Consider the following 10,427-nt stretch of genomic DNA (forward strand, 5'->3'; position numbering starts at 1 on the left):
AGGCAGTCTGCATCTCCCTGATGGCCACTGTTTCATGCTCTCATCCTTATAGAGAGGGGACACAAACACAATCCTGAGATTCAACAATTGATCAATACCTGGAGCAGATGTTCCTGCTCCCTCTGGATTTATGCTCTTTTTATTTCCATTTGTCTTATTTGCTGCTGATGGAGTCTCTCCCTCTCCTCCATCATTTGCTGATTCTGCCTATGAGTCTTCTCCAAACTTTCTGCTTCAGCCTTGGCACCCTCTGCTTTCACATGTGCCTCTGAAGAGAAAGAAGAAAAGGTAAAACCCTCGAGGACTGCTCTGTCCCTCCCTTGGGCTTCCCACTCTTATTTATTATTGCTCCAACCCACAGAGAAAACTCCCTGGCACTGTTTTCCTTCAAGATAACCATATTGCCCCTGATCCTGCCATACTCAGATCCCACCTGTGGGGATAAGAAGCCTCTTTGTCTGTCTTGCTCTAGTTGAATGATCTCAACTAGGCCAGGACACATGAATTTCACATTTTTGGACATTTTTTGTCTCTCTTACTTTGTTTCTATTCTCTTCTCACCTTCCATCTCCTTTTCCTTGGCTGTGAGAGCTTTGTCTGTCAGTAGAACAGTATTAGTCACAGACTCTTTGGACTTTAAATACTTTCGCAGAGCTTTCTTATCCTAGGAACCCAAAAAACATACAGTTAGAACTTGGCAGTTGTGATTGGCAAGAAGATAAAATCATGTTTTTTGTTCCATCAAGCTTCTTTTCCTCTTAGAAGGTGCTCTGCCTGCACCTGATGGAGATGTCCATCAAGCCTCTCCACAGGTGGGGTCCCAAATCTGGCTGGGCCAATCAGAGCACCCAAGGCCACTAGAGGAAAAAAAAATGTGTTCACAGGAGGAAAAATACTGCAACTTGAGTGTTTTAAAGGATGATATGGGTGCTGGGAAAGACATGCATGCTCTGTACCCAGAAGATTAGGGCCTTAAGGATGATTCAGCTTAGACCCAGTGGTATCTCCTTGTTGTCATGTGGGGCGAACCTATTTAAAAATAAAGCCAATAGTCAGGAAAATGGAGCACAATAATGAAGAAGGTGCTGGAACATCAAAAGGAAGCAGGAGAACTGCTGACACTGTTTCAACTCTGGAAAGTGTCCACACATAAAATTAAATACCAGGCACAAAATTCCCATGCATTCTTATTCAGTTTCAGAGTGAGTCTGAGGTAGAGACATCAATTTCATCTCTGTTCCTCTAGGTATTTCCTTTCTTCTGTCCTCAATGGCTTTTTAGAGGGGCCCCAGCAATTCCCATAATTAATAGACAGAACCAGGGATACCTGTATTCCTTTCCTGGGCTGTTGATGGTACTTTGCCTTCAGCTCCTCTGTCTTCTGAAGGTAGATATTATGGCCTCCTGGCTTAGAATAAACCTCCTGCTTCACTGCTTCTTCCTCAGGACCAAAAATATCCTGAAGCAAAGTTGAACAATGATCTAAAGAGGCTTCCTTGTTCTGCTTACAAATGTCTTTCTGCTTTACATCTAGAAGGATCTTCAAAGGGACAAGAACATACAGAGATGTTAGCCAAACCTCAGTACTTCTGAAATATATATTTTAAAGACTCTCTTTTTTTCCTAGAACTTCAAGGAATATACGCAAGATTATAACCTTCCCAGCAAACCTGAAAAAGTTGCAAAGACAAGTGGCTATAAAAAATATTTACTTTTTGCTATGAAATATCCCAAACTCCTCTCTTGTCATTTCTGCTTCTATGTGATCTTACGACTGCAGACTCCTACATTCAAGCCCTCATTTTAAATGCAGCCTACTGATTTTCAAAACTTCTTGTTTCAGTATTGTCTTACCTTCAAGCAGAAAATAGATGTGACTAATTAGTTGGAATGATGTCAGTTTATTCTGATAGTCATGATCGTAATTTAGTAGATCCAAAGGACAGTTTTCTCTGATTAATGAAAAATAAAATAATATTCTGCAAATGTTTTAAAGGAATGAAATCAGTCAAATTGATCCCATGGATATTAAATGTGAGCTGTGTGCCTACGTGAAATATTCAGACTCTAAAGGGCCCAAAGTATCTACAATTTTTTTTTGTTTTCAGAATGAAAGTATATCATGCACATTAATGACTATCATTATTTTCCAATCTAGAAGGAAATGCTTTTCTTAAACAAATCCTATTGTATCATTCATAGCAATATTCTTCCTTTTATTAACCCTAATGCCATTGAATGAGAAAAATAAATAATTACCTGTAATTCCTTCTGGAAACTTTGGTCCTCATCCTTGAAAGAGTTCTTTTGAAGATTCTATGGCCTCTTTCTCACTGGCCCTGTGCAGGTCCAGCAGCTCCTGGAGGGTCTCTGTGGGCAGCTGCACCTTCTGGCCCATCAGCTGGTCATAGTGGGCAAGGGCTTTTATATTGCAGCTGCATTCTCTCTCTCTGGGCCAAGGCCAGGACTGTGTTCTCCAGGCAGGGCAGATCCCCACTGTTGATAGTGTTGACATAGGTCAGCACCAGGCTCTCTAGACCTGCACAGAGGAAGAGATGCTAGTATTATTTGCAGAGAGTCTATGATCTATATCAATTAATTCTGAGAGCATTCATTGAACAATGTATTACTGCCAAATTTTCAGCATTCTGAATAGGATCCAAGTGTCCCAGACAAATTTCTTTGGTAAATAGTGAGATTAAGAAGGCAGGTATTTCCTTCTTTGGAAAACAAAGCAGGGGTCAAAGAATAAAAACAGGAAAAATGTCTAGATGTATGTGATTATTTAATCCTATGTGAAGAAATAAACTGGTGTCATACATATTCATAATACATATGTATTATATATAATACATTGAACCCAGGGTGCTTAAGCATTGAGGCACATCCAAGCACTTTTTATGTTTTATTTTGAGACAGGATCTCATCTAGCTGCTTAGTACCACACTAAATTGCTGAGGCTGACTATATATATATATATATATATATATATATATATATATATATATATATTATACACACACACACACACACACACACCACACACACACACACATATTTAAGCTGGTATGGGGCCTACAATTATATATATATATATATATATATATATATATATATATATATATATATATTTAATTTGTGCCTTCAAAGATTATGACATACTGTAAGAATCTAATATATTTGTGAAACAAATGCTGCCAACGTGTATGGCCTAATCTAGGTCAACAGTGGAAGGCTGATGGGTACAACATCTTTAACTTCATCTTATCTTCATGTTCCTATTTCATGCAACTTCAAAGGCATTACTAAAACGAATACTAGAAATATGTTTCACATTCACTATAAGTTTACAAACATGGTACATATGATTTGCACAGTGGTAATTGCTTATGCATCTCTCCATGGTGACACATTAAGGATCCTCTTACTTGTCTCTTAGGCATTATGTTGAGTAGAAAGCAAATCCTTGAAAAGATATGTGGTCCATTGACCTTGATGCCTCCTAGAATGGTCTTGATCTTGGATTTGGTAAAGATGTGGGAAGAGAATTCTGCCACTTGTTGCACAAATTCAAGACTCAGCTCACATCCTGCAGTGTCTCTAGCTGGGAGACCTTCTTCTGGTGAGTGGGTGGGTCAAAGACAAAGTACTTCTTTGTTGGAAAGAACTTCTGAATACACAACTGGGGCAAATTGAAAGTTTGTGTTCTTTGCTACCTGGAGAAGGAAAAACAGGATTTATTTTCTTTAGAATTTACACCCACTTTAATACATTGTCCTGGAGAACATGTCCTTTTCCTAGGTGTTCCTCAGTTAATGTATTCATAAATCCTAGGCAACCAGATTAAGTGTGTCTAATCAGAAAAAGGAAAGAACGTTTTCCTAAAAACAAGGGAGTAACAAAATTTGATATTGAACCCATGAGTTCATTGAAAATTAATAATATTCATTGTTTATTCTGTAAAACAGATAGGTAAATAAATATAGAAAACTATACATTTAGCCTTCTACCCAAAATAGATTATTTTTTGGGTTACTTTTCTTACTCTTCCCCAAAACCAAAGTCCAATTATCTTGCTTTGTCTTCACTGAATTCTCCAGGTATTCATCTGCTGTCATGAGTTGTCCATCTATTTCCAGGCTTAGGTAGAAATCTCTTATAGTCCACACCAAGTCTGGAAAGAAGCTTACAATGTCATCAGCATCCTCGTCTCCAAGATCAAGCGACTTTCTTGCCCTGAGTAGATCTGTCAGTTCTGTCACATTGCTGAGATGATTAAGGAAACCAGCAGAAGTAGCACAGCATCTAAGCCCATATTTGATTCCATGGTCCCCAAACCTGAATTTTCAATTTGGCAGACAAAAAAATCAAATTTTATCATCAGAAAATATGAGGGCTCTTTACTGTAGTATACTGTACCGTAATGTGTCTACCCATTTTTATTTGGGATATTTACAAAATCTCAGAGATCTGCAGCTGATGAGTGGTGTTCTCTGTGGCATTGGTGCCATCCTGAACCACAAAAGGATACGGCAGTAGGTCAATAGTCCCCTGGTCATTGTATACAAAGGTGCTGCTCAGAAGGATTGCCAGAGCAAAGATCTGGGTATCTGTCGCGACCCCTTGCCCGCAAGGAAGACGCAACTCGGGAATCTTCTCTCAGCAGTTTATTCAGGTCCTTGATACCTTTTCTTCTCCCTCCCGGATGCCCCTCCCAGCCTTAATAAATCACCTCAAGCCCCAATGCGAAGCTGCCACGTGGACTTTTCTCACAGGGTGCCAAGTCACAGTGTGCCAACTCATTCTGATAAGGAGTTGTTTGTCACAGACTACAGGGGAAACCAGCGCCATCTTGTAATGGCGGCCACAGTTCACAGAAACGGCTCACCACAGGTATCATTCTGATCAACATCCTAGAAGTCAGAACAAATTGAAGTCATATCAAATGGCATTTCCAAATGCACAATCATTAAAAATAGAATCCTGATATACAGTGTTAAGCAGGGAAAACACAAGTGATTGTCAGACACGTGAACTTGCATAACTTTCTCATTTATAATTTCATACTTTCTCATTTATAATTTTATACATTTCTAATTCCCAAGTCCCTCTTATAACTACCATTAGATAACTGCAAACGGTGTAGTCAAAGTTAATGGGGGCACCAGAGTAGTTAAAATTAAGGTTTTACAGATATTAAAACAAAACTGACCTACGTGCATGACACAAATATCTATTTCGTTGAATAATTATTATCCACAGGGGTTCACATTACTGATCTTATCTAATTCTAATGCTCATAATTAATATCTCCATTTTGTAGATGAGGAAACCAAATCTGAAATTTTGGCTTACCATTTTACATCTTGGTAAATCACAAGTAAAAATCAAAATCAAAACATAAAATACAAACAGCAGACATTGAAGAGAATGTTTGGTTAGTTGCAAAAACCAGCTCATGAGAGCCAACTGTGTACATCTCTTCCCAAGTCTGAGTTTAGTGACTTCATTTGAGTAACTTGTTATTAGTTATGGTAGGAATATTTAGGGAATGGTCAAGTGGTACAAATCCAGTGCACTCTTTTGTCTGTGAACTGGTGGCTGAATTCTTATTAGAATATAACTAGAAAAGACCCAGGATCCATTTGTCTAGTTTTTCAATGATGAATTGGATAAGACAAAAGAGATTATAAAAGATTTAGGGAGACTCATTCTTCTGTTAGTGTCAGAGAGCTAACATGCCAGAGTCCTGGTTTGAAGAGAAGTTCATTTCACCCTGTGCCCACTACTAACCATATTCAGTGTAGGACCAGCCCTGTAATGTGATTTTATTAGCACCATTTTTATGCATCTGGGAATTACTAAGCAAAATATCAGTGTATTTTTCCTAATACTGATTGTAGATTATAAATATATTTTCTCATTTCAGGCTTCCAAACATTATTAAAAATAAAAATAATAAACGGGAGGCAGTATAGTCAAGTGGAAGTACAAATTTATACAAACAAAAACAAAATGAAAAATTCCTTGTGCAAAGTGTGTTCAGTGATAAGGAGTTTAATCATAAAAGAATCCTCTGTCCTTACCTTCTCTACATCACCCAGGCCTTCAATCCAGCAGAACTAGGGTGTGGCCTGGCTTCTCAGGATGAGGCACACACCACATCCAGATTCCCTTGGTGTGAGACTGCACCGTGGAGCCCACAGAGAAGCCTGCAGAGGGGAGTGCAGGGGTCGTCACAGAGAAGGGGATCTAGAAATTGGGTATTTCTTGATAATTGAGTTAGGGTTTAAGGAAAGCAAGATAAGGAAACAGCAGAAAATAACGAGTGTTGATCTCCATTACAATAGAGAAATGGGGAAATAAAGTCAAATTCCATAAGTGGGAAATGTTTTTTATAATAATACACAAGTAAAATTTTTAAAGTTTATGATTACATATATGGAAATTATTTCATTGATGTCTTATTCCTTATGAGGGGAATATATTGTGTTTCTCACAGAGAGACATTGTCTAAGGTCAACCTTTTTAAAAAACAGGTTATATGTCAGGGACAGAAACCTGCCTTTTATCTCTCCAATTAAAAGGCCCAGCTGTGGCCCAAACGTTGGTTCTCACTGTCCCTCTATGACTCTAACTTTCTCCCCACCATCCCATGCTGGACACCCTTAGTGCAGCGGACAGAGGGCTCAGCAGAGCTCTGTTGGTGGGACTCACCCTTTTTCTTCCCAGCCAGCTGGTTCATCAGGTAGGGTTTGCCTGTGTTGCAGATGCCCACCACCACCATGGGCTGAGTGATGGCTGACAGGATCTGCAGGGCTTCCTGGCTGACCACTAGCTGCCCCTTCATGTTCTTGATGAGGCACACAGGGCCGGGCATGTAGGTCTCTGAGGCCATGTCTGGGATGTTACTTTGTCTGCAAGGGAAGAGGTGGGATGGGCAGCAGTTTCTAGTGTTTAAGCAGAGAAAGCCATTTTGCTTACTGAACCTGAAAACATAACTGTTCCTCAGCATGGCCTAAGTTTCTGAAGACATTAAAAAAACAAAATTTAAAAAGAAGTAACAAAGACCACCACAGTAAAGTAGGTCCTAGGCCTGCTATCAGGTCCATTGCTTGTTTGTAAATATTTGATGGATATAGAAAATTTATTTCCTGAATCTTACCTACTGATTCTTTGCATCTAATTCATCCCACTGGATTGTGGTTCACTTATGTTCCTTCTTATCTTCCTAGCTTGATTATTTAATTCCATTAATTGCTAAAAATAAATTTTTGTTTTTCTCTTATTTAGGTCCATGTCCAAACTGCATAACATTAAATATGTCTAGGCCATTGTGTAGCATTATCCAACAAATAGCAGATGTTTTTACTTCTTAGAGCTATACTTTTTGAAGTGTTTTTTACTTAATAAATTCCTTGATTGAAATAAAACTTCAAACCATGATCATTTTCTGACTGGCTAAATGAGTGGAAGACAAATATTAATGTTTAATTACTTACTTTCTACTTCTGTGTTTTAACTCCTATAACCTGAGGAATCTCTGGCAAAATATTTTTAAGCTACAGAGACATAAGCAAATACTTGCTTTTCTGACTTGTCATGCTATTAAGGAGAGTTTTCTACCATTTTAGAAAGCTAAAAATTTATATAGAAGCTAAAAACTTATAATCTGTTTGACCTTATTTTTTATGGATATCTTAAAATGAAAACTTCTGGATTTTTTTTTTCTAGCAGACTACACAAACTGTGAATTTCTTTGTTGTTGTTGCTGATTTTGACAATAAAAATTAATTCTCCCCACTTTTTTATGGCCAAAGCCCTGTCAATCCTTTTGATGAAAGACAATTTAAAACAATAACTGCTGCTTGAAAGTAAAAGTAGGAAGTCACAATTTACCTTTACAAATGGCACAGCCCTAAAGGCATGGAAGTCAGGGAATGTGTCTAGTATAAGCCTCACTCATGATGAGTTTAGATGCTGGGGTTCCAGGTGTTTTTCCATTCTAATCTACTTCTAATGCCATCTTGGCATTTTAAATTAGTGGAATTCTGGCTGCCTGACTTACATGTAGCAGAAGAAAGATTATATTTAGATTAGAAAGATCTGGAAACTGCCAATTATAATCTACACCAATTAGCTATAAAAACAGAAGTTATATAAACCAAATCTGGATAGAGATAATCTGAGTTTACAAACTCTGATGCTTTGGGGTGACTAATGTGGGAGGGAACAACTTTGAGGTTTTGGATTTCCTCATGACTAGTGTTAACATGTATCTATATGAATGATAGCATTTTATATGTTGTTCCCAGGTGCTATCCGGATAGCATCTTTAGTGCTTTCAAAACAGCCAAATCTCTGACACAGCTTTGAATATTTGCTGTGTTTGAGCCACACACATAACTGCTGCTCTGACATTTACAACTCAGCCTGTAGTGTCTCTGGGGTGCATTCTCTACAACTCTGGTAGAGCCCATGACTTTTATAAAAGAAAACAATGCAAGAGTAGGTCAAAACACATAGAAAACAAATGCACATTTGGGTTTGTAGTGAGGTAAGTTTAATTTCCAATCACTCAGCCCTGTAGCTGGCTATCACATTGACATTTCACTATACTCTTTAAGCCTATTTACTAAAAAGTGGAAGTAAATGACTGTGTTTATATCAGTACAGTTACCACCTTAAATAAGAGAAGTTTTCAGGAGAGAAAAAAAGTTCAAATAAAAATGCCAAGAAATATAAGAAAATGCTAAGAAATGCTGGTGATCAATTTTTCTGGAAGAAAACAATTCTCTTTTTAATCCATGTGAGCCTAGATTAGTTTTTTTGCGTTTTTATTGTTGTTTTTTAATCTTTTGATTTATTTTGTGTATTTTTTTTCTGAGTTTGGAGGGAAAGGAAACGGCACTGAGATATGTGGAAATCAAACAAACATGAGATGCATGAGCATGTGCCATGGAAGGAAGTTCAGAGGAGGGAGGCAAAGGAGTAACAAAATTGCCAGATCAATATTGAGTTTGGAAATTAAATCTATCTCACTACAAACCAAATGTGCCTTTGTTTTCTATGTGTTTTGATTCACTCTTGAATTGTTTTCATTTATAAAAGTCATGGGCCTCTACCACAGTTGGAGAGAATGCATCCCAGAGGACAGCAATATGGAGCTGTTGAATTCAAGTGACCATAACAGCAGAGGTAATAGAGTAGAAGAAATAGAAAATAACACAAAAAGGACTAAGGAGGCTGCAGGAATGGATGGCACTGGGAGGTAGGGGGCAAGCTAATATGATTTCTGAAGGAAGAATCTACATTCAAAGTACAAGACTATGAATAAATAACAATATATTGCTGTTTGTCAAGAAACCTTTTAATTGTTTATGCTGGGTTTCAACTGTTTTCTTTTTCTATCTTTTTTTTTTGTCCTTAGCAATGCCAGCAAATATTTACATTGGTTGGCTTTTCATTCATTGCTCTGTCTCATGAAAATGATAAAAACTTAATGAATTACAGTAGATGGGGTAGAGAGAGAAGATGGGAGGGGAGGGGAGGAGGAATAGTAGAGGATAGGTAAGGCAGCAGAATACAACATAAAAAAAAGAAAATGATAAAAACTTTTTAAAACTTTCAGGTTACAGTTTAAATCAGCAAAACAGGTTTTAGTGAAGACAAAGGTAACTCTGATGAAACATAAAATGGCATAAGAAGAAAAACAGTATTCAGACATATTAAACTCTTATTCCATACTCAGTATTGTATCTAATACAGCAAAAAACAATTTAATGAATTCTGCTTTCTGGCTAAACCACAATTTAGTTTTCAATACCTCCATTATGTAGCACATCAAGCAGAGCTGCATTCTATATTAATTTTTAATATTTAATATTTTTTAAACTTACTGAACCTTGCAAATCTCTTCCTACCTTGCCTGTGATCTTACCTTATCTATGTGAAATCTGGAGCAGAGATCTTTTAGACAAGGCAGAAAAGCTGCTTCTAGGAGGTAAGGTTAGTTCTAACAGTTGTCCTTTATTTTGGCTGTGATGAGTTCTGATGAGCATCTTCCCCCAATCCTGGGGATTTTCTTTCATCCTCAGCTCTCACCTCCCATCAGACAACTTGAATATGAAATATAAGCACACCAAAATTCAGAAGGAATTTACAAAACTTCTCTACAGGAAAGTGAAACCACAGAGTAAATTCAGTGACTAGGTAGTTGTAAAGTGGATATTCTGAATGTCCTCTGGTGGAAGGTTTGAATATACTTGACCTGATTTCCAAGAAATTGCATAGTGTTATGGAAGGAGAATTTTGGGAGCTTTTGTGAGTTTTTCAAGGGTGTGTTATTTGACCTAGCTTGAGATATGGTAATATTTATCTCCAGTTGGGAAGAACATACTTTTGTAGGTATGGCTTACTGAAATGTT

General features: G+C 37.6%; 1 pseudogene; it reads right to left on the minus strand.

The window, feature by feature from the left end:
* Positions 1-128: 128 nt before the first annotated feature.
* On the minus strand, positions 129-10,148 carry LOC113176954 (guanylate-binding protein 5-like; annotated as a pseudogene).
* Between the last annotated feature and the right edge of the window lie 279 nt (positions 10,149-10,427).

Source organism: Urocitellus parryii, chromosome 11 (assembly GCF_045843805.1).
Source record: "Urocitellus parryii isolate mUroPar1 chromosome 11, mUroPar1.hap1, whole genome shotgun sequence".
Classification (NCBI taxonomy): Eukaryota; Metazoa; Chordata; class Mammalia; order Rodentia; family Sciuridae; genus Urocitellus; species Urocitellus parryii.